The sequence below is a fragment of the Atractosteus spatula genome, chromosome 10, assembly GCF_055471065.1.
Source record: "Atractosteus spatula isolate fAtrSpa1 chromosome 10, fAtrSpa1.hap1, whole genome shotgun sequence".
Lineage (NCBI taxonomy): Eukaryota > Metazoa > Chordata > Actinopteri > Semionotiformes > Lepisosteidae > Atractosteus > Atractosteus spatula.
The window spans coordinates 25,013,562-25,032,813 of record NC_142715.1 but is presented as its reverse complement, the minus strand read 5'-3'; positions in this window follow the sequence as shown (position 1 = coordinate 25,032,813).

Sequence of the window (19,252 nt, the reverse complement as noted above, 5' to 3'; positions counted from 1 at the left end):
CTTTTGCAAGGGAAAGTGCCTGGTGTGGATGGTTGCTGAGGGCGGTCAAGGGAGCTGTGAACAAGGAGGTTACGCAGATTAGGTGGTCGGCGATATGAGATGATAGGGCAATCAGAAAAGAGGGCCCCAATGTAGGGATCATCCTGTAGGATGGAAAAGTTCTGGTTAATGGTCCTGGGGATAGGAAGTGTGTTAGGGTGGTAAGGAAGCACCAAAGGAATGCGGTTGTTACGGCGGGAGTTCCTGATCGGGTTGATGGTCCTGGGGGTGTTTTTGGCTCGGGCAAGGGCCCTGTCAATCACACTGCTGGGGTATCCTCTGTTGATAAAAAATGAGTACATTTCGAGGGCTTGGTTTTCGAAGTCGATGTCGTCGCTGCATAATCGTCGTAACCTAAGGAACTGTGAAAAAGGAAGAGAGTTTTTAGTGTGGTTGGGGTGAAATGAGCTGTACAGGAGGTAGCTGTGTGAATCCGTGGGTTTGTAATAAACTGAAGTGGACAGTCGGGGGTAGTTGATAGACAAGTGGATGTCTAGAAACGGAAGAGTGGTGGAAGAAATGTTAACCGTATATTTGAGGGACGGGTGGAAGTTGGTGAAATGGTGCAGGAAGAATTCAAGCTGATCGTTGGAGCATGTGGCGGCACCGACGCAGTCATCAATATATCGTTTGTAGAGGTCAGGGACATAGCCAGTGTAGGAAGCGAAGAAGCGTTCTTCTACCCAGCCGACAAAAATGTTGGCATAGCTGGGTACCATTCTGGTGCCCATGGCAACTCCACTGACCTGTTGGTAAAAAAGATTATTGAAAGAGAATGCGTTCAGTGTGAGGACCAATTCTGCAAGGCGTACCAGGGTGTGGGTGGGTGGATCAAGCACTGTGCGTTTGTCCAGCGTGTGCTTGAGGGCTGTAAGGCCGTCATTATGGGGAATGACGGTGTACAGAGATGTGATGTCCATGGTAAAAATGTGGCATTCGGTACCCTGAAATTGGAAATCATTGAAAAGTTGGAGCGCGTGGTTGGTGTCTTTGATGTATGAGGGAAGATCTTCAACCAGCGGTCTCATGAGGCTGTCGAGAAAGGCTGAGATGTAAGTAGTTGGACAGTTACATGCTGATACGATGGGGCGTCCAGGGGTGTCCGGTTTGTGGATTTTGGGGAGGAGGTAAAATTGAGATACCTGTGGGTGTTCCATGATGAGCCGGTTCGCCTCCTGGGGGAGCTCGTTGCTGCTGATAAGAAGGGAAATGGTGGATACCACTTCCTTTTGGTAGTCAGTGGTAGGGTCCTGTTGGAGAGGGAGGTAGGCAGAAGTGTCAGTTAGTTGTCTAGAGGCTTCAAAGATATATAGATCTTTACGCCACACCACAACAGCACCTCCTTTGTCCGCTGGTTTGATGACGATATCATCCCTGTTGCGGAGAGACTGGAGCGCCTGATTTTCTCCTTGGGTGAGGTTAGACCTATGTTTACTGGGTATAGAGAGTGCCTTGGGAGCTTGATTAGTGCATTGGTTAATGAAATAATCAACTGGTGGAAAATTGATGTCATTGATGTCATTAACAACATTAATCCCAAACAGAGCTGTTGGACTCCCTCCTCTGGCCGTTTTCCACCAGTTGATTATTTCATCAACCAATGCACTAATCAAGCTCCCAAGGCACTCTCTATACCCAGTAAACATAGGTCTAACCTCACCCAAGGAGAAAATCAGGCGCTCCAGTCTCTCCGCAACAGGGATGATATCGTCATCAAACCAGCGGACAAAGGAGGTGCTGTTGTGGTGTGGCGTAAAGATCTATATATCTTTGAAGCCTCTAGACAACTAACTGACACTTCTGCCTACCTCCCTCTCCAACAGGACCCTACCACTGACTACCAAAAGGAAGTGGTATCCACCATTTCCCTTCTTATCAGCAGCAACGAGCTCCCCCAGGAGGCGAACCGGCTCATCATGGAACACCCACAGGTATCTCAATTTTACCTCCTCCCCAAAATCCACAAACCGGACACCCCTGGACGCCCCATCGTATCAGCATGTAACTGTCCAACTACTTACATCTCAGCCTTTCTCGACAGCCTCATGAGACCGCTGGTTGAAGATCTTTCCTCATACATCAAAGACACCAACCACGCGCTCCAACTTTTCAATGATTTCCAATTTCAGGGTACCGAATGCCACATTTTTACCATGGACATCACATCTCTGTACACCGTCATTCCCCATAATGACGGCCTTACAGCCCTCAAGCACACGCTGGACAAACGCACAGTGCTTGATCCACCCACCCACACCCTGGTACGCCTTGCAGAATTGGTCCTCACACTGAACGCATTCTCTTTCAATAATCTTTTTTACCAACAGGTCAGTGGAGTTGCCATGGGCACCAGAATGGTACCCAGCTATGCCAACATTTTTGTCGGCTGGGTAGAAGAACGCTTCTTCGCTTCCTACACTGGCAATGTCCCTGACCTCTACAAACGATATATTGATGACTGCGTCGGTGCTGCCACATGCTCCAACGATCAGCTTGAATTCTTCCTGCACCATTTCACCAACTTCCACCCGTCCCTCAAATATACGGTTAACATTTCTTCCACCACTCTTCCGTTTCTAGACATCCACTTGTCTATCAACTACCCCCGACTGTCCACTTCAGTTTATTACAAACCCACGGATTCACACAGCTACCTCCTGTACAGCTCATTTCACCCCAACCACACTAAAAACTCTCTTCCTTTTTCACAGTTCCTTAGGTTACGACGATTATGCAGCGACGACATCGACTTCGAAAACCAAGCCCTCGAAATGTACTCATTTTTTATCAACAGAGGATACCCCAGCAGTGTGATTGACAGGGCCCTTGCCCGAGCCAAAAACACCCCCCGGACCATCAACCCGATCAGGAACTCCCGCCGTAACAACCGCATTCCTTTGGTGCTTCCTTACCACCCTAACACACTTCCTATCCCCAGGACCATTAACCAGAACTTTTCCATCCTACAGGATGATCCCTACATTGGGGCCCTCTTTTCTGATCGCCCTATCATCTCATATCGCCGACCACCTAATCTGCGTAACCTCCTTGTTCACAGCTCCCTTGACCGCCCTCAGCAACCATCCACACCAGGCACTTTCCCTTGCAAAAGAGCTCGCTGTATCACCTGCAAGTACACAGCCACCACCACACTCATTCAAGGCCCCTCAGGACAATTCCGGATCACCCAGACAGCATCTTGTACCTCCAGCAACCTTATTTACTGTATCTCTTGCAGTAAATGCCCAGCCATCTACATTGGGGAAACAGGAAGGAGACTCGGAGACCGCTTCAGAGAACACGTCAGGGCTGTGAAGATTAAAGATCTCTCCAAGCCCATTGTTTCTCATTTCACCTCTGACGGCCACGACCACTCTAATCTCTCCGTCTGTGTTCTCAAAGACGGTTTTCTGAACTCATACATCAGAAAGACCACCGAAACTAAAATTATTCTGCAGCTAGGATCACACATTCTCCCTTCCCTTAACGACAGATTACTGTTCTTTTAAATTTTCTCCATTCATTGGAAGTTTCATTTCACACCTCTCTGCACCCATTCTGACTTCACACCTCTTGATTGGCCTCTCTTTCTGTCCCCTGTTCCCGCCTCTCACTCCTCCTCCCTCTCAACCTTTGTTCTCCCGCTACTTTACCTTTGCCTACTGCCCTGTCTCTCTCACACCTGAAGAAGGCTCCACGGCCGAAACGTTGTGTTCTCTTTCTTCTTTTTTTCAGCATGGAATAAACCTATTACTTGTTCCTTATACCTTTTGTATACTGCTAACCCCTCTATAAGATCTGTTATGTTTATGCACATTTTTTGTATTAATAAATGTATTGTTGTGTATTAGTATCTGCGTGTGTGCGTTGTTTGAGTTATCCTGCAAGGTTGATTCTAATAGCCATCAAAAGAATAAGTTTTGTGACTTGCTGCTATAATTAATAATTGTCCCAGTTAAGCACAAAACCCCTACATTTACTGGTGCCTCGTGAGAGGATGCCTATAGAGTGAAGAACAGGAATATGTAAGATGATTAATATACATTAATATACCCATCCACTCGATTCAGGGTTGTGGTGGAACTGGAACAATCCTGGCAAGCAGTGGGTGCAAAGCAGAGTATCGCCCATAATGTGACACCAGTCCACCTATAGCACCCAGGGGTGGTAAAGAACATGACAGTAAGAATACTAGTAAACCAAGCCAATGATTTAGTTTTGAAATTTATTCTGAAAATACACATTCACACCTGAAAAATATGTACAGATGCAGCCATTCAAAATGGGTGGGGCATTTCGCGGCATACCCCGGTGGGCGTGTCGCGGTATCACGCAGTATCACGCGGTTAATCGCGTCATTTGACGTCATGCCGGAAAGTATCCGGCGTCACCTTGTAAAACCTCCAGGGGGAGCTTAACCTCTCATGTACAGCATTTGAGCTTTTAATTTTGACCTGTGTATTACAGCATGTTAATCATCAGTCATTAAAATGTTGGTATATTTTATGAAAGCAAGATTGCTCAGTCGGACAAAAGTACACAACCTACCTTTATCAGAAATATTTATGCATCAAAGCCTTTACCGAAGATATTACTAATAGTATTAATAATGAATGACTTTGGACAAGCTGTATACTCAAAGTATAATTTCTTTAGCACATTTGTACAAGCACTTGGAATCTGTCCAAGCCATACTTTGTCAGGCATTTTGTTTTACTTCAACGGGCATAAAAACTCCCTTGCTTTTAACAGGGCGTTTCATAATTTCTAACTACAAAAATGATTTAAAATGCGACACTTATCATTCAACTCTCTTCATGTGACTTCCCTTGTAGCCCACTGGTCTACGTGCCCGATTACCAACTCACGGGTTGTGTGTTTAAATCCAGCTGGTGCTGGACTTTTCTTTTAACAAACATTTCTTCGAAAAAATACAATAGCAATATTATGGACAATCAATTGACTTTTATATTTCAAAATATCACAACATGATCGATTCTAAGTCATTTTTAAAATCAATGAGTAGTCACCTTCTTCCCTTCTGACAACAGTCCCTGCTTCTGCTTCCTGCTTCTATTGTGTGTGTGTGTAATAGAGTACATTTTTATATAGAAATGGAGGCTGGACAGTATGCGTTACAATATAAACATTTATATTGATTTAAATCGTGTTTTGATTTAAATCACAAACGCGTGTTTAATTATATGTGTTTTTTTAATCATAATCAGGCTAATGCAACATAAATTGATACTGTATCTTTGTCTTCTAAGTATCTTAATAAACTTTCAGCATAGCTTTCTACCCGTTTAGATTTATTTTTCTTGGGATTTTGGGATCAAACGTGGAAGGATTAGATTGTAATCGTTTTTATTTTTCAAATACGTTTTAGAAAAGTGTAATCTATACCTGCCCAGACTGGACGCCTCCCTAAACCCCGCCTTTCACTCCTGTCCTGCTCTTCCCTGCGCACCCCAGCCGGGCGCTCTTCGGCCTCTGCCCGGGACGAATGTATATTTTGATATTTACACCCGGCGCAGCACCGAGGGATTTATAACTGCATTTATAACTTAGTTTTTAAAATTAGTCAAGCAATATGAAGCATCTCCTTTTACTTTTAAGTCCCTCAAATACATTGAGCACAGCTTTCTCACCACTTAAGATTACTTTTTGATACCATCCTTACACAAAGGAGAAACTTTCCGATGACATACAGTACAAGTGGAAAGATTACAGATTTTAATCGTCTTTAATTTTGTTACATTATACGTTTTAGGAACGTTTCATCTAAACAAACACCACAAAACTATTCTCGATTGTATTTCTGAATGTTATGTTACACCTACAGTAGTTCACTGCTTTAAATACATCGAAATAAGAAAGTTAGGTGTAGCACTTTAGATCTTTTTTTCTGAACCAGGGAAAATCTGATCATGTTTCTCTATAACAATAATAAAAAACTTTATTTTACATATCACCTTTAAAAGTGGCATCTCAAAGCAATACAGTAGATGGAAAAACAGTTAAAGGTTAAACATTAGAGGCTTGCCACACCCGGACTGTTAAACCAACGCATTAGCACGTCAAAGCCCATTGAGGACCCGGGCGCAATAGTTGTTTTGTCCCTTGATTTACTGATCTGCATTAATTATGGATATCGAGTTCCTGCTCTTTGCAGACGACCTGGTCCCGCTGTCGCCCACAGAACAGAGGCTGCGCCAGAACCTGGCACTGCTGGAGCAGCACTGTCAGACCTGGGCGCCGACAGTCAATCTGGACAAGACCAGAGTTATGTTTTTCCAGAAAAAAAGCCAGACCTCAGGGAAACAAGTACAAATTCACACTTAACAACACATTAACACCTAACAACGGGAGCAGGGATGAATTAGGCCAGTACCCACTATTGTTAAACATACAGAAAAGAATATTAAAGTATTGAATATTAGTATTGGCTTTAGTATTAGCCATACAGAATATTAAAGTGCCCCTTTTCCATTCAGCGGGTGTCTGAGCCGCTGTGTCCTATCTTCTGACAGTCGCCGTTGTGAATGTCTGTAGAGTGTATCTTATTTTTAGTACTATATTTTTGTATTATATTCCCTATTAATCAAACTCTAAGAGTATTTATCGGCTTGTCCCCTCCTCCCGCCCCTCTCTGTGTACAGTAGAGCCTCCTGTCCAGCCAGCACATGTCCACAGACATTCACAATAGCGACATATCATAAAACGTTTGCACATATAGTTAAATTATTAGTTGTTTTTCAGGAAGTTAAAAAAACACTTGAACTACTTATCCAGTCTCTCGAAATAAAGTTATTTTTCAAGCAATGCAACAAACGTCGGGCAATGTGTTTTTTTTAATCCAACATTGACAGCCACATCTTAAATCTTGTCAGTCAGCTCTTTTTTCTCTATTTGAATTGTGGCTTACACATCGCACGACTTTAAAAGCTAGAAAGACAGGTTTCGATTCACATTAGCTGGCGAGCCTTGTTAACAAAAAAACAGACAATACACAGGGAGGGGGAGGTCAAGCGAGAGAGAGTTTTTTACCCTCTGTCTAAAAACCCAAATAACCCGGGGCAGAGACTATGGGGGGATCATTGCGTGGTACAGAGCAGAGCTCAGTCAATTCTTATGGAATGTGTTTTCTTTCTTCTTTTTTTTCAGCATGGAATAAACCTGTTACTTGATTCATATGGATGCCCGGTTACGTTATTGTATTTCTGAATGTTATGTTACACTTACAGTAGTTCACTGCTTTAGATACATCAAATTAAGACACCCAAATTAATAATGTAACATGCCACTGTTTGTTCATGAACAAAGTTATACTGAGATTTCCTTAGATACGCGATAAAAAAAAAAATTAAAAAAACTTGAATCCCCGGCGGAACACATTCCATAAGAATCAGCGCTTTTACAGTATTTATCGCCTTTAAAGGTGGCTTCTCAAAATGCTTTACAGGATAAATACAACAAGAACAGCAACAACAACAATATTGTATTTCATTGCACTTTGAAAACCAAGTAATAACTTAACTATATGTGCAAACGTTTCATATGTCGCAGTTGTGAATGCCTGTGGAGTGTATCTTATTTGCCTTACGTCCTGGTTATCTCGCTCGCCCTCCCCCCCTCTCTCCCTCAATTCAATTCAATTCAATTCAAGGTGTTTTATTAGCATGACAGATGGGTACAATCAGTGTTGGGTATTTACTTTGCTTTGAGATTCCACTTTTAAAGGTGATATATAAAATTTTGACTAAAATAAATTGATATCTTTGTCTTCTAAGTATCTTAATAAACTTTCAGCATAGCTTTCTCCCCGTTTAGATTTATTTTTCTTAACTAGTATACTTTAGATCTTTTTTTCTGAACCGGGGAAAATCTGATCATGTTTCTCTATAACAACAATAAAAAAACATTATTTTACGTATCACCTTTATGTGATATCACCTTAAGGATGCGCAAATAAATTTAAAATAGTCTTCTTTAGGTGTGAGGGTAGGAGTGGATCGCAGCAGGCATAATCAGCAAATTAGGAAAACAAAGAACTGGACAGGCGAGACGTTTATCCAGAGACCCAGGTTTTACGCTCTCTCTCTGTTGAATGAATGAAAGCATTTTATTAAAAACGCGTTTGCATTTGTCTGGGTATTTACTTTGTAATCTGTGGTTTACATCTACTGTATTGTTTTGAGATGCCACTTTTAAAGGTGATATGTAAAATAAAGTTTTTTTATTATTGTTATAGAGAAACATGATCAGATTTTCCCTGGTTCAGAAAAAAGACGATTAAAATCTGTAATCTTTGCACTTGTATGTCATCGGAAAATACAATCAGTTTCTGCTTTGTGTAAGGATGGTGTCAAAAAGTAATCTAAGTGGTGAGAAAGCTGTGCTCCTCAAAGCGCTTTACAGGATAAAAACAATAACAACAATAGTGGCTGGGCAAACGATTTTTTTTAATAGAAATACAAAATGAGATACTGTATAATGATGTGCATGAACAAAGTTATACTGCAATTTTCTTTAGATACGTGATTAAAAAAAAAAATTTTTTTTGAATCCCCGGCAGAACACATTCCATAAGAATCAGTGCTTTTATACAGTATATCACCTTTAAACACATATATTTAAACACACGTTTACGATTTAAATCAAAACGCGATTCAGATCAATATAAATGTTTATTTTGTAATGCATAGGTGACTATTCATTGTTATTAAAAAGACTTAAATTCGATCATGTTGTGATATTTCGAAATATAAATTTGTTTGGTGCGAGTGAGGTTTTATTTAATCTCTGACCAAGGGAAACGTTTCATTTTTTCAAAGAAATGTTTGTTAAAAAATAGTCATAGTTCCACGGGATTCGATCACAGACCATGTGAAATAGAAGTCAGGAACCTAACCCACAGCGCAGTCACATGCTGAGGGCTGAAAAAGCACTACAGAAACATTATCGACAGACAATGTACAGATTTGATAAAGCTATAAAATAATGTAATTAGGCACAGAAGAAGTTTACAGCACAGTACAATAATAAATGCTGACCATGACTTTAGAAGCATAAATTACCTTATACTCAATTTAAACACAAGCTGTCTTTAGCCCTCTAAGCTGGTTCATACAGAAATGTAGAGAACTAGGCTCAGAACACACAGCTTCATTAGGGAATACATATGCAGGACAAGTGGAGAAGATGTTTTACAGTGGATGGATTTTTAGAAACATCCCATCAGTGACATCACTGAAGTCAACTCCTAGGTAACTGTCGTGTGGATAGTTTCACAAGAATCAGACAAAGGTTTAAGCATCGCTTGTTCTAGATAAAACTGCAAAAAAAAAACAACAACCCATAATGTACTTCTTTGCGGCTCTGTTTGCCCAAATCATATATTCACAACGTGAAATTAGAAAATAATATTACGTAACCAAAATCCGCAATATGGAAACAGAACCTGTGTAATTGTTGACAGATCATGTACTCGTAACATTTTTACAAGACGAACTACAACATTTAAAAAATGACTTGTATGTACTTGATATCTCTAATCAATCCACTGCACTGCATTAAAACAAAACGAAAACTAAAACGCTCTGGGCATACCGTTTCGCACTTCTTATCAGTTGCTCAAAAGTAATTTGACCGTATGAAATGCATAATATAAACCTAGAAACATATACGTGAGCAGTATTTATGTAGTATCAGTGTCAAGACATACCTCTCAAATACTGTAAATCAAGTTAAAAATATCTCAAGACCGATACTGTTCATAATGAAACCATGTTTCGTTTATGTTTTCTTTAAAGTACTGAGACCAGCCATATACTGTATGTTTATGTTCCAAAATTAATATCGTTTATGGCCTTCACACGTGTTGCAGTATGCTCCTATTCTTTTTATGCTCAGCTACTAAGATTTCCCTTCAGTGGTAAAATTCCATATGAATATTCAATACTACAACAGGCACAGTAAAGACGTTTACTGTAAATCATTCTATGACAGACCAACAGACCACGAGTGCCCCTGTCGGTCAACCAATCACATACTGCGGTACCCTGCATCATCTTGTGTCACGATGCCCGACGCCATAGCTAATTACCTCCGGTACGTGTCTGTACCGTGCACTTTGAATGGCTGCATCTGTATCTTTATTAGGGTTGGCCTTCTCTTTGTATAGTTTTGTGGCCTGCTTTGGATCATTCAGCCACCACACATACTCTCTTTGGGCTTCCACCCAGTTTGAGGGCAGGACCTCAACCTCCCCCTCCTGCTCTATCCAAACAGTGCGTGTCCACATCACCTGAAACAGACATACACATTTTAATTTTGAGTCTTAATTCAGATTGTGGTGCTGATTACTACACTTGTGTTCGCTTATAATGATTATACTCAATGAAACACATAATTCAAAAATAAACATTCTGCTTTATGTATACATTTGGTGTTAGATGGTATTCACTACAAGCAATTCCTCACAAACTTTAAAATTTAAACTTAACCATGAGAAAAGAGCAGACAGAAGCAAAGTTGCAACTACTTCATGGAACAGGATTATGTTCTATTCCATGTAGAAGAGGGAAAAGGACATAACCAGCACAATATGGGAGACACACTACTTTTCTGTGCAACTCTTTTACAGAGAGGAATTTCTCCCTTGCATGCATATCCAGACTATTAACATATACAATATTAAGCAGTTTTGACTCACATGGTCCAGTGAAGAAGTTACAAGTCTGAGTCTGTCGTACAACATCACATAGAAGACTTCGGTCTGCTCTTTTCTCCTTCACAAATGCAAAGTCCTCAAATGCAAATGCTTTGTGTCAGGGGGGAACCTCCGTGGGTTGCCTACAACACCGTTATTGGAGAAGTCTCCAGGGGTGGGCTGGGGCTGTCTGATGTCAGCCTGAAGCTGAAGAGGTTCCTTGACACGGATAATCATAGCGTCTGGAAGATCTGTATGGGGCGTCACCTCAAGACCTGTGGGGGCGTGGGGTGGAAGGCTCTCCTGATGAGTCCAGGGCTGGTGAAACATCTGCCCCCTTTTCACAGGGAAGTCTTGCTGCCATGGGGGAGTTCGTCTTGCAGCTTGTCTCCTACATGCTGAAGACGAGGGCCCAGCTGCTGTAGCAGCCTCTTTTCCTCAACCACCCTGATTGGGTATCGATGGAATAGACTTTGTTATGATGTTGGATTGTCTAAGTACATGGATCTTTTTTTACAAAATAAAGGACGGCTTTCTGCCTGCTCAGGCTATTGTCGACACTGTGCGGGAGGTTGACGATGAGCTGTCTGGCAGTAAGATCTGCCAGGAATTTGAGCAGCTCAAGCTCAGCCTCCCGGACAGCTGGCTGGAGAAGCTGTGGCCGGTGGTTGATGGTTAAGTCTGGGGACCTAATGGGGTGCCCCAACCAGCGTGTTCCACAGGCTGATTATGGCAGAACAGTTCAGGGCGCCAGTCTCTGAGGTGGTTTGGGGAAAAATCTCCCCCCACTTCGAGCCGGCATGGCTGTGGGCACGTCTGAGGCTGACGTTTCTGCCCCAGAGGTGCAAGGAGCTGGACTATGTCATACGACACAACTGCATTTTTACAAAAATGGCGCTGCAGAGCCTTCCGTGTGTCCACTGTGTCCCGCAGCTCGTGAGAGGAAGAGAAGACCCCTATCTCTTGTGCCTCCCGTCAGCCACTAGGGATTAGGGGCGTTAGAGAGCTGTGCTCTTGTGCCTTCCATTACTCCCACTTGGGGGCTTTTCCACTGACTCTGTGAGGGGCAGGTATGTTCAGTAGATTATTGAGCAGATGTTAGGGGTGTTAGAGAGCTGTGATTGTGCAGAACTTCAGGTGTTTGCTTCCCTGCTCCCTCCTCCACCCAACGTCTGGTCCAAACTGGCTCAGCAACCCCTCACACCTCCACATGTCAGAACCTAAATTGTGGCCATTTTTTCATGCCTGGACACCCAGTGGGGTGCTGTTGCTAATCCTTTCCTGGACGTCGCATGCATTCCTGTACCACTCTACCGCTCCTCTTGGTGGGTGTGCTCATGCTGAAACACTCGAAGGCCAGAGCTGGCGGTGGGAGAGCTCCTGCATGCGCAGCTGAAACACCTCAGTTGGGAAAGCGTTAGACTGAAGATCTAAGGGGCCCTCGTTCAATCCTGGGTTTCTGCACTTCAGCTCATTGTGCCCTTTGTTCCTCTCTCCAGTGTCCCCTGCCTAAAGTAATGCGTCCTTTTCTCTGCCCGATACGCAAACTAGACCCTTCGTGTCTCTAAGTCCCTCTGGAGCCCCCACACTGCTCAAGTGACATAATGAAAAATGCACTGGCACTTTTGGTTAATGATGCATGGTGTGAGATTAAAACAACACAGCTCCTTGCATTCACAACAAGAGCCAGCAGCAAAAGCAGTGCCCGCAGCTTTCCATAGTGTACTGGTTATCACATTCGCCTAACACGCGAAAGCTTCCCTGGTTCAAAACCGGGAGGAAAAAAGCCACCTCTTTTTGCATGTATCTCTACTGCTTAAAGGTCCCTAGAGAGAGGCCATTTGTTTCCAATGTATTTCTGGTGCCTTCATGGCATCTCGTACCAAATTGCTGATAATTTGCAATTTGGCTGTGCAGAGAGACAAAGACGAGCTTTTCGTCAACTCCAAAGCAGCTCAAAATAACATAAAGATTGCAAACCACCGGGAGCTTCTTAGTGAGCCCAGGATCTCATCACGAGGCCAGGATATCTACTCCAGCAACGGGCCTGGCAAACTGTTCCATACTTTGACCACTCTCGGCGTAAACAAGTATCTCCTGTTCTCTGATTGAAATGCAGTGCGCATTGTAAAGCGCTATTCATTCACATCACTTACATGGGGCTTGTGCATGGCAGTAGCGAAGCAGTTGTTTCAGCTAAGCAAGCTCCTGCCTTGTTAGTGCTTGGAGCATAAACGCTCTGCTGCTGTCAGTTCTTTCTGGAGCTATCAGCAGGAGGTGCCCCAGGCTTTCCCTTTTCACTTCAGACTCTTTTCTTTGTTCGGGACACGTGTTTCTCGCCCTCTGTGCTGGTGAATTGTAAGTCCATGTGTGCTGTCATGACCGCTGTCACTGCCGGGAGCGCTGACAATGCACAAGTGGTGCTTTCTGGAGAAGCAGTCCAACTCCAACTTGTACTGAGCTGAGATGAACAGAGCACGGATCTCACGGAGGTCAGCTGTCGAAGCAGCAGGGCGGCGCTTCTGCAGAGCAAGGCTCTGTAGTGCCTTTTAAATCATTGCGGAAAAAGAAGCATCCCTTTTCAGAGTTAAGTAGGGTAAGAAGTGCATAAAGGCGTCCACCTTGTGATTTGGGCCATACTAGCCTGTGGTGACGACAGAAGAATAAAGACCATCTTCAGCCCACGCTGGGTGGGTGTGCGTGTCCAACAGTACTGCTCTCGACTCCAGGGACATCCTTTCAGAGTCACAAGTCTGAGCTCAGTTTTAAACACAATCATGACCACGGAAATCTGTAGGACACTGGCTCTCAAATCTCCGAAAGAAGACTGGTAATTTCGACAGTATAAGGTGCAATTAATAAATGAAGACTCACTCGGCTGTGTGTTTTGGAAAAGTGCTTTGGTTTCTGAAGGAACAGGTGTTCACTGATTTCAGGTTCACAGCTTAACATTTCACAAAGTACAATGTCTTGCAGGTATACACAGTTGGACGATCATGTTTGCACCACTCTTTTAAACCGGGGGAACAGACAGGTTATGCTTATTTATTGTAAAGTGATTTTCCTTTAGTAACATAATAGGGTATCACTTTTTTTACTGCAAAGATCATTTCCGTGGAGAGGTCATTTTTATGTTTTTAAGGGTTAGGGTTAGGGTTATGTTTTTATTGGAAATTGATTATTAAAAAACTGCTTCCGGTGTCTGGCATGTTTCTTACAATCACTTGCTGTAGTTTTGTCTGGTCATAGGTGGGCACTGTTATGTAACATCTTCAGACTATTAATTTGAGAATAATGCACACAGTTTTGTAGGTTTAAAAGGGAAATACATTTATAGCTGAATGCAAAAAGATTGTAACATTTTGTTCAGTTAAAATTCTGTATATATTATAGTAGCCTATACTGTATATATATAGTAAATCTATTTAGGTGATTCACCTTTGAAACATTGTGAAATAGCAAGACTTGATATTAATTCCTATAATTCATATTAGTTGCTCTTAAAAGACAAATATTAACCTGAAAACTGTTTCTTCCTATATGAATGAAGACTACATGGTTTAAACACACACCCTAACCTGTAATGGTGTTTTGTTCTAAGATATCCAACAATTCCATTTCATATTCCATTCTCATTCATAAGTACCTGTGTTATTATGCATCACTGAAAATGACTTCTAATGGAAGTGTTTGATGTTTTTATTTCAGTAATTTGATAAGGAACATGTTGGGGTGTTTCGAGTCATCACTTAAAAATATTATATATATATAGGACTAGCAAAAGTTCTGTTCACTGACTGTGTAAAAACCTATAAGATGGAAAATAATCAGTTAATTTTACTGAACGAATTACGTGAGTAGTTGGCTGATATGGCACCCAAATTGTTTTGTATCTATGAGTGAAGAAATGTTCTGTACATGGCCAGATCTGCCAGGTCTGCCCTGTGCTCTGGCTACAAAGAGATCAAGTTATGTCATCTTTCGCACTGTGATTCCAGGCTTTCCTCGATCAACATAAGCTACTAATCATTGTTAAAGTGAAAAACATTTGGTTACAGAAAATGAGTTCTAACTCCTCTAAAATAAATGTAAAATAGCTTACATCTGAGCATTATTTATTTTTTATTAGTGCACTAGGAAATACCCCTCAATCATTACATTTAACATGTTAGATATATTTTTTGTAAATTTGAAATCGTTTTGCATTATCTCACAAAATGGATTCTAGGAATTATTTAACGATTACCAATGTATTGTATACACTGTATTGTAGCAATTATTTGTAAAGGCAGCCCTTGCTCTGCTAAAAACTTCACCACTGTAACCACCCTTTTCAAGATTTTAGTCCAATGCTCATATTCGTTGTCAAACTGTCTTTAGTTCTGAATCTATTAGACCATTATCAGCCCAGCGCATAACGTATACAACCATAGCCTTTCTACGGCTCTCCAACACTTTGTGTTCAGCCAAGCGTGCAACTGCTCTTTTTCAGTCACTATAGCCTACGGTTAGTCAGGACTGATTATCACTGTCCCCAAATAATTTACTCGTCATTTCCGAGTTTTCTTTTGAAGAGGGTTTTAGAGAAATACCTCTTATGTTGTCTTTCTGATGCTGCAAAGCCGCTGGGTCTGGGCTTTAGGAAGCGGGAGCGGGTGTTTCGGCCTCTGTTAGCTCCACGGCAGCAGGTGCAACAGCCATGGCGGCGGCCCGGACACGGCTCGTGGGTCTTGTGGAGATGGTGGCGTTTCGGACGGCTCTGCCTCTGACTCGTGTTCCTGTGACTCCGTTGCGGGAGCTGCTCGTCCTCATGAGCGGCGTGGATGTAGACTGCGCCTCGGCCAGAGCACGCTGCAGCTAACATTTCAAGCGCGGTTGTTGTAGCACTGGCTGCAATGTTAGCCGCAAACCCAGGATGGGGGTCGGGCTCAGCAAACTTGAAATAACCAGTCAATCTGGGGATATTTTTATGTCGATCCTGCTCACACTGCTCTTTTTACCGCTGTGCTTTTTGTACTTGTGCCCCGCTATCATATTTTGTACCGCACATTTTGAGGCCGGCTACCATAAACTTGCACCCGAGATCACCCAATGCATCCGCTAAAATAAATTTGAACTGCGAAACCATTGCATCTAACCAATCATTGGTTCACAAACTATTCAACATTTTTATGGACCAATGGGGCCCACAGGTCTGTTTAAAAAAATACCCCCGGCCAATGATACAGGGAAAATATTCCAAGCGAGTTCTGGCTGCTCTTATACTGAGAACTTCCGATCTCCAAAAGAGCTGTGATGTGTGAATTTCACAATGCGCGTTTCTTTCACCAAGACTCACGCGAACACGCCGAGGCTTCGTTGCGCACACAGAGACGAAAGCTGAAAGTCAAACCGTAATCGAAAGACATTGAAAAACAAAACGTTGTGCTAACCGCATTGACCAGATCGCCAAAGCAGAGTATCAGCGCAAAGACCTTCTTGATTCTCTGTAGTAAAGGAGGACGAGAACTGAATTTGAACATTTTAGAATTTTGTAACTAAAATATAACTTTCAAAATCAACTGAAATTAGAAACTATATTGTAGTGGAATCTTTATCAAAGAAGAGCCAGGAGAGGTGTTCTCATTCACTCAGTAAGGCATTTATTCATATTGCGCAATAGGGAAAGACAGCAACCACTAGTCTGTGCAGCAAGTGGGAGCTGATTTCAAAGTAAAATAGAGAAAGGTCCCTTATTTTATACACTTAGCTGATGCAACACCTCAACTTTCTTACTTCATTATAGTTGGTTTGTAATACAAAGACAGGCAGCCTTGAAGGACAGAGAAGACAGCTACTGTACGTGCAGTTTTTTACCTGCCTATTTTGCTGGGGCAGAGATAAACATATTCTTAGAACATCCTGTGCCCTTGACTTGCTGAGGTACAATCTCACTTTGTTCATAGAATCCAACTGCTTTTACAACACAGCTCTGCCCGTGCATGACATTTTTAGGATAAAACTTTTCTTCAGTAACTTTCCATTACAATATATTCAAAACAATAATTATCTATGCAAAGTGATTCCCAATTTCAACCCACTGAATTTTTGGTCAGGTTCCAGTCTTTGATCCCCGAGAAAGCTGGGAGTTTCTTCAAAGTAAATTTTTAACTGTCAGTATTCCAGATTTTACAATTAATCTATTTTTGGAAGGTATGGAAAAGAAGACAAAACGACAACAATAACCACATAAAGAATCCATGTCAACACTCCTTCAATCCTCCCTGTGTATCTTCTGGGAACACTGTTTAAAACATCATCTGGGAATTAGTTTGGACAACTTCTGACTTATACTGCCTTACAAACAAGGTAAAATAAATCACATTTAAAACTCTTCCCAGGTTTTATGAATAAGATGATTTATGTAAGGCAAGGAAAAGAACTCTGACATTTATTTTGAGCTGTTTATATATATACAAAGTTGTTTAGATAGATTTAGTAAAGCTTTATCTTTAAGCATTTAAATGTGAATGCCAGATGTAAGGATATTGATATGTTATTAGTTGTTATAGTTATTAGTTCTTATAACAACATAGTTCTTATATGTTAGTTTGTGAGCTGTAATATGGAAAAGAAAATGTTTTTTTCCAATTAATGTGTTATTAATAACAGGTAAATATCACATTCGCAATACAAAATGGTCTAAAACTTCTCCATGCTTTAAGGCGTGTAAGACAGAAATGCAAAATATTACTTGAACTCCTTTATAAATGGTAAAAATAACACATCTGATATATGTAAAAGTCTTAAGTTATTGTATTCAGATTTTTCATTACCTCTGGCAGAATAGTGTTTTGTGTGTTTTTATTTTCACTTGCCTTTTTGGATCACTTTTCTCCTTTGTATTATTTGACGTTCTGTTAAAACCTGAGGAAAAACTCTCCGTCACGCAAGGTGTCTTCCTGAGCGTCCCGTCATCCTCTTCAAGCCGGACCGGGGTTTCACCTTACCTCTCTGTCCACTGGGGGTCGCTGTGGAGCCGAGAGCAGGCTCCCTGCCCAGCAATGCGTGTTTCTGATGTAACTGGCTCAACAGCTCAACAGCTGCATCCTCACCTTGTTTAGCAACAGCTCTGCATCCTGTTTCTCAAAACAGCCTCTTTTTATTCAGCGGGACCAATTTCTCATTAAACCCACAAGGCCTGCAGGCACATAAGTACATATTAGTATCTTCAAGTTCAGTAATAATAATAAGAATTGCTTTTCTGGACACTCCACTTAAAGCGCTCACAGGTAATGGGGAATCCCACCACCACCAGTGTACAGCCCCACCTGAATGATGCGACAGGCAGCCATACTGCATCAGAATGCTCCCCCCACACCAGCTATCAGTGGGGAGGAGAGCAGAGTGATGAAGCCAGGTCATAGATGGTGATTAATAGGAGGCCATGATTGGTAAGCGCCAATGGGAAATTTGGCCAGGATGCCAGTGTTACACCCCTGCTCCTTTCAAGAAACACCCTGGAATCTTTAATGACCACAGAGAGTCAGGACCTCGGTTTTACATCTCATCTGAAGGACAGTGCCTGTTTACAGTATATTGTCCCCATCACTTTACTGGGGCATTAGGACCCACATGGGCCGCAGGGTGAGCATCCTCTGCTGGCCCCACTAACACCTCTTCCAGCAGCAGCCTTAGTTTTTCCCAAGAGGTCTCCCATCTAGGCACTGACCAGACTCACACCTGCTGAGCTTCAGTGGGTTGCCAGTTGTGAGTTGCAGAACTTCTACCGCTGCACTATCGAGAGCGTCCTCACCAACGGAATCACCGTGTGGTATGGCAACACCTCTTCGCGAGAAAGAAAGGCACTGCAGAGAATGGTCAATATGGCCCAGAAGATCATCGGCTGCGGTCTCACCGAGATTAAACAGCTCTATGAGGACCGCTGCCGTGGTAGAATTCTGGCCATCACAGAGGACAGTCACCACCCCGGGCATGAGCTCTTCACCCCACTGCCCTCAGGCAAGAGATATAAGAGCATACGGACACTTATCACTAGATTCTTCAATAGCTTCTATCCACAAGCAGTGAGACTGGCGAACACATTTAGCCATCCCCCTCAGACCATCACCTCATTGTAATTTATTTATTGTACGTCTCCAGTCATAGTTTACATGTCTGTATTGTTTACATTCAAACTGTCTGCATGTTTACTTGCACATTGTCTATTGTTTGTTTGTACATTGTCTTAATGCACTGTTTGCACTTTGTCTTGTTTTTTACACTTGTTTTACAATCGAGAGACTTTCTGTGAGTAAGAATTCCATTGTACCAGTACCGGTTACATATGGCAATAAAGTTCAAGTTCAAGTTCAAGAGTGAAATGGCTGCTAGTTTTGGCTGCGTTACAGAGCTACTGGTCTTTGTGAAGACAAAGGACCCATCTTGACACTTTCTTCTGATCAGCTGTATTGATCAGCTCATTGGGTCGAACCCTGGGCTTCCCCAGAACTCTGGTCT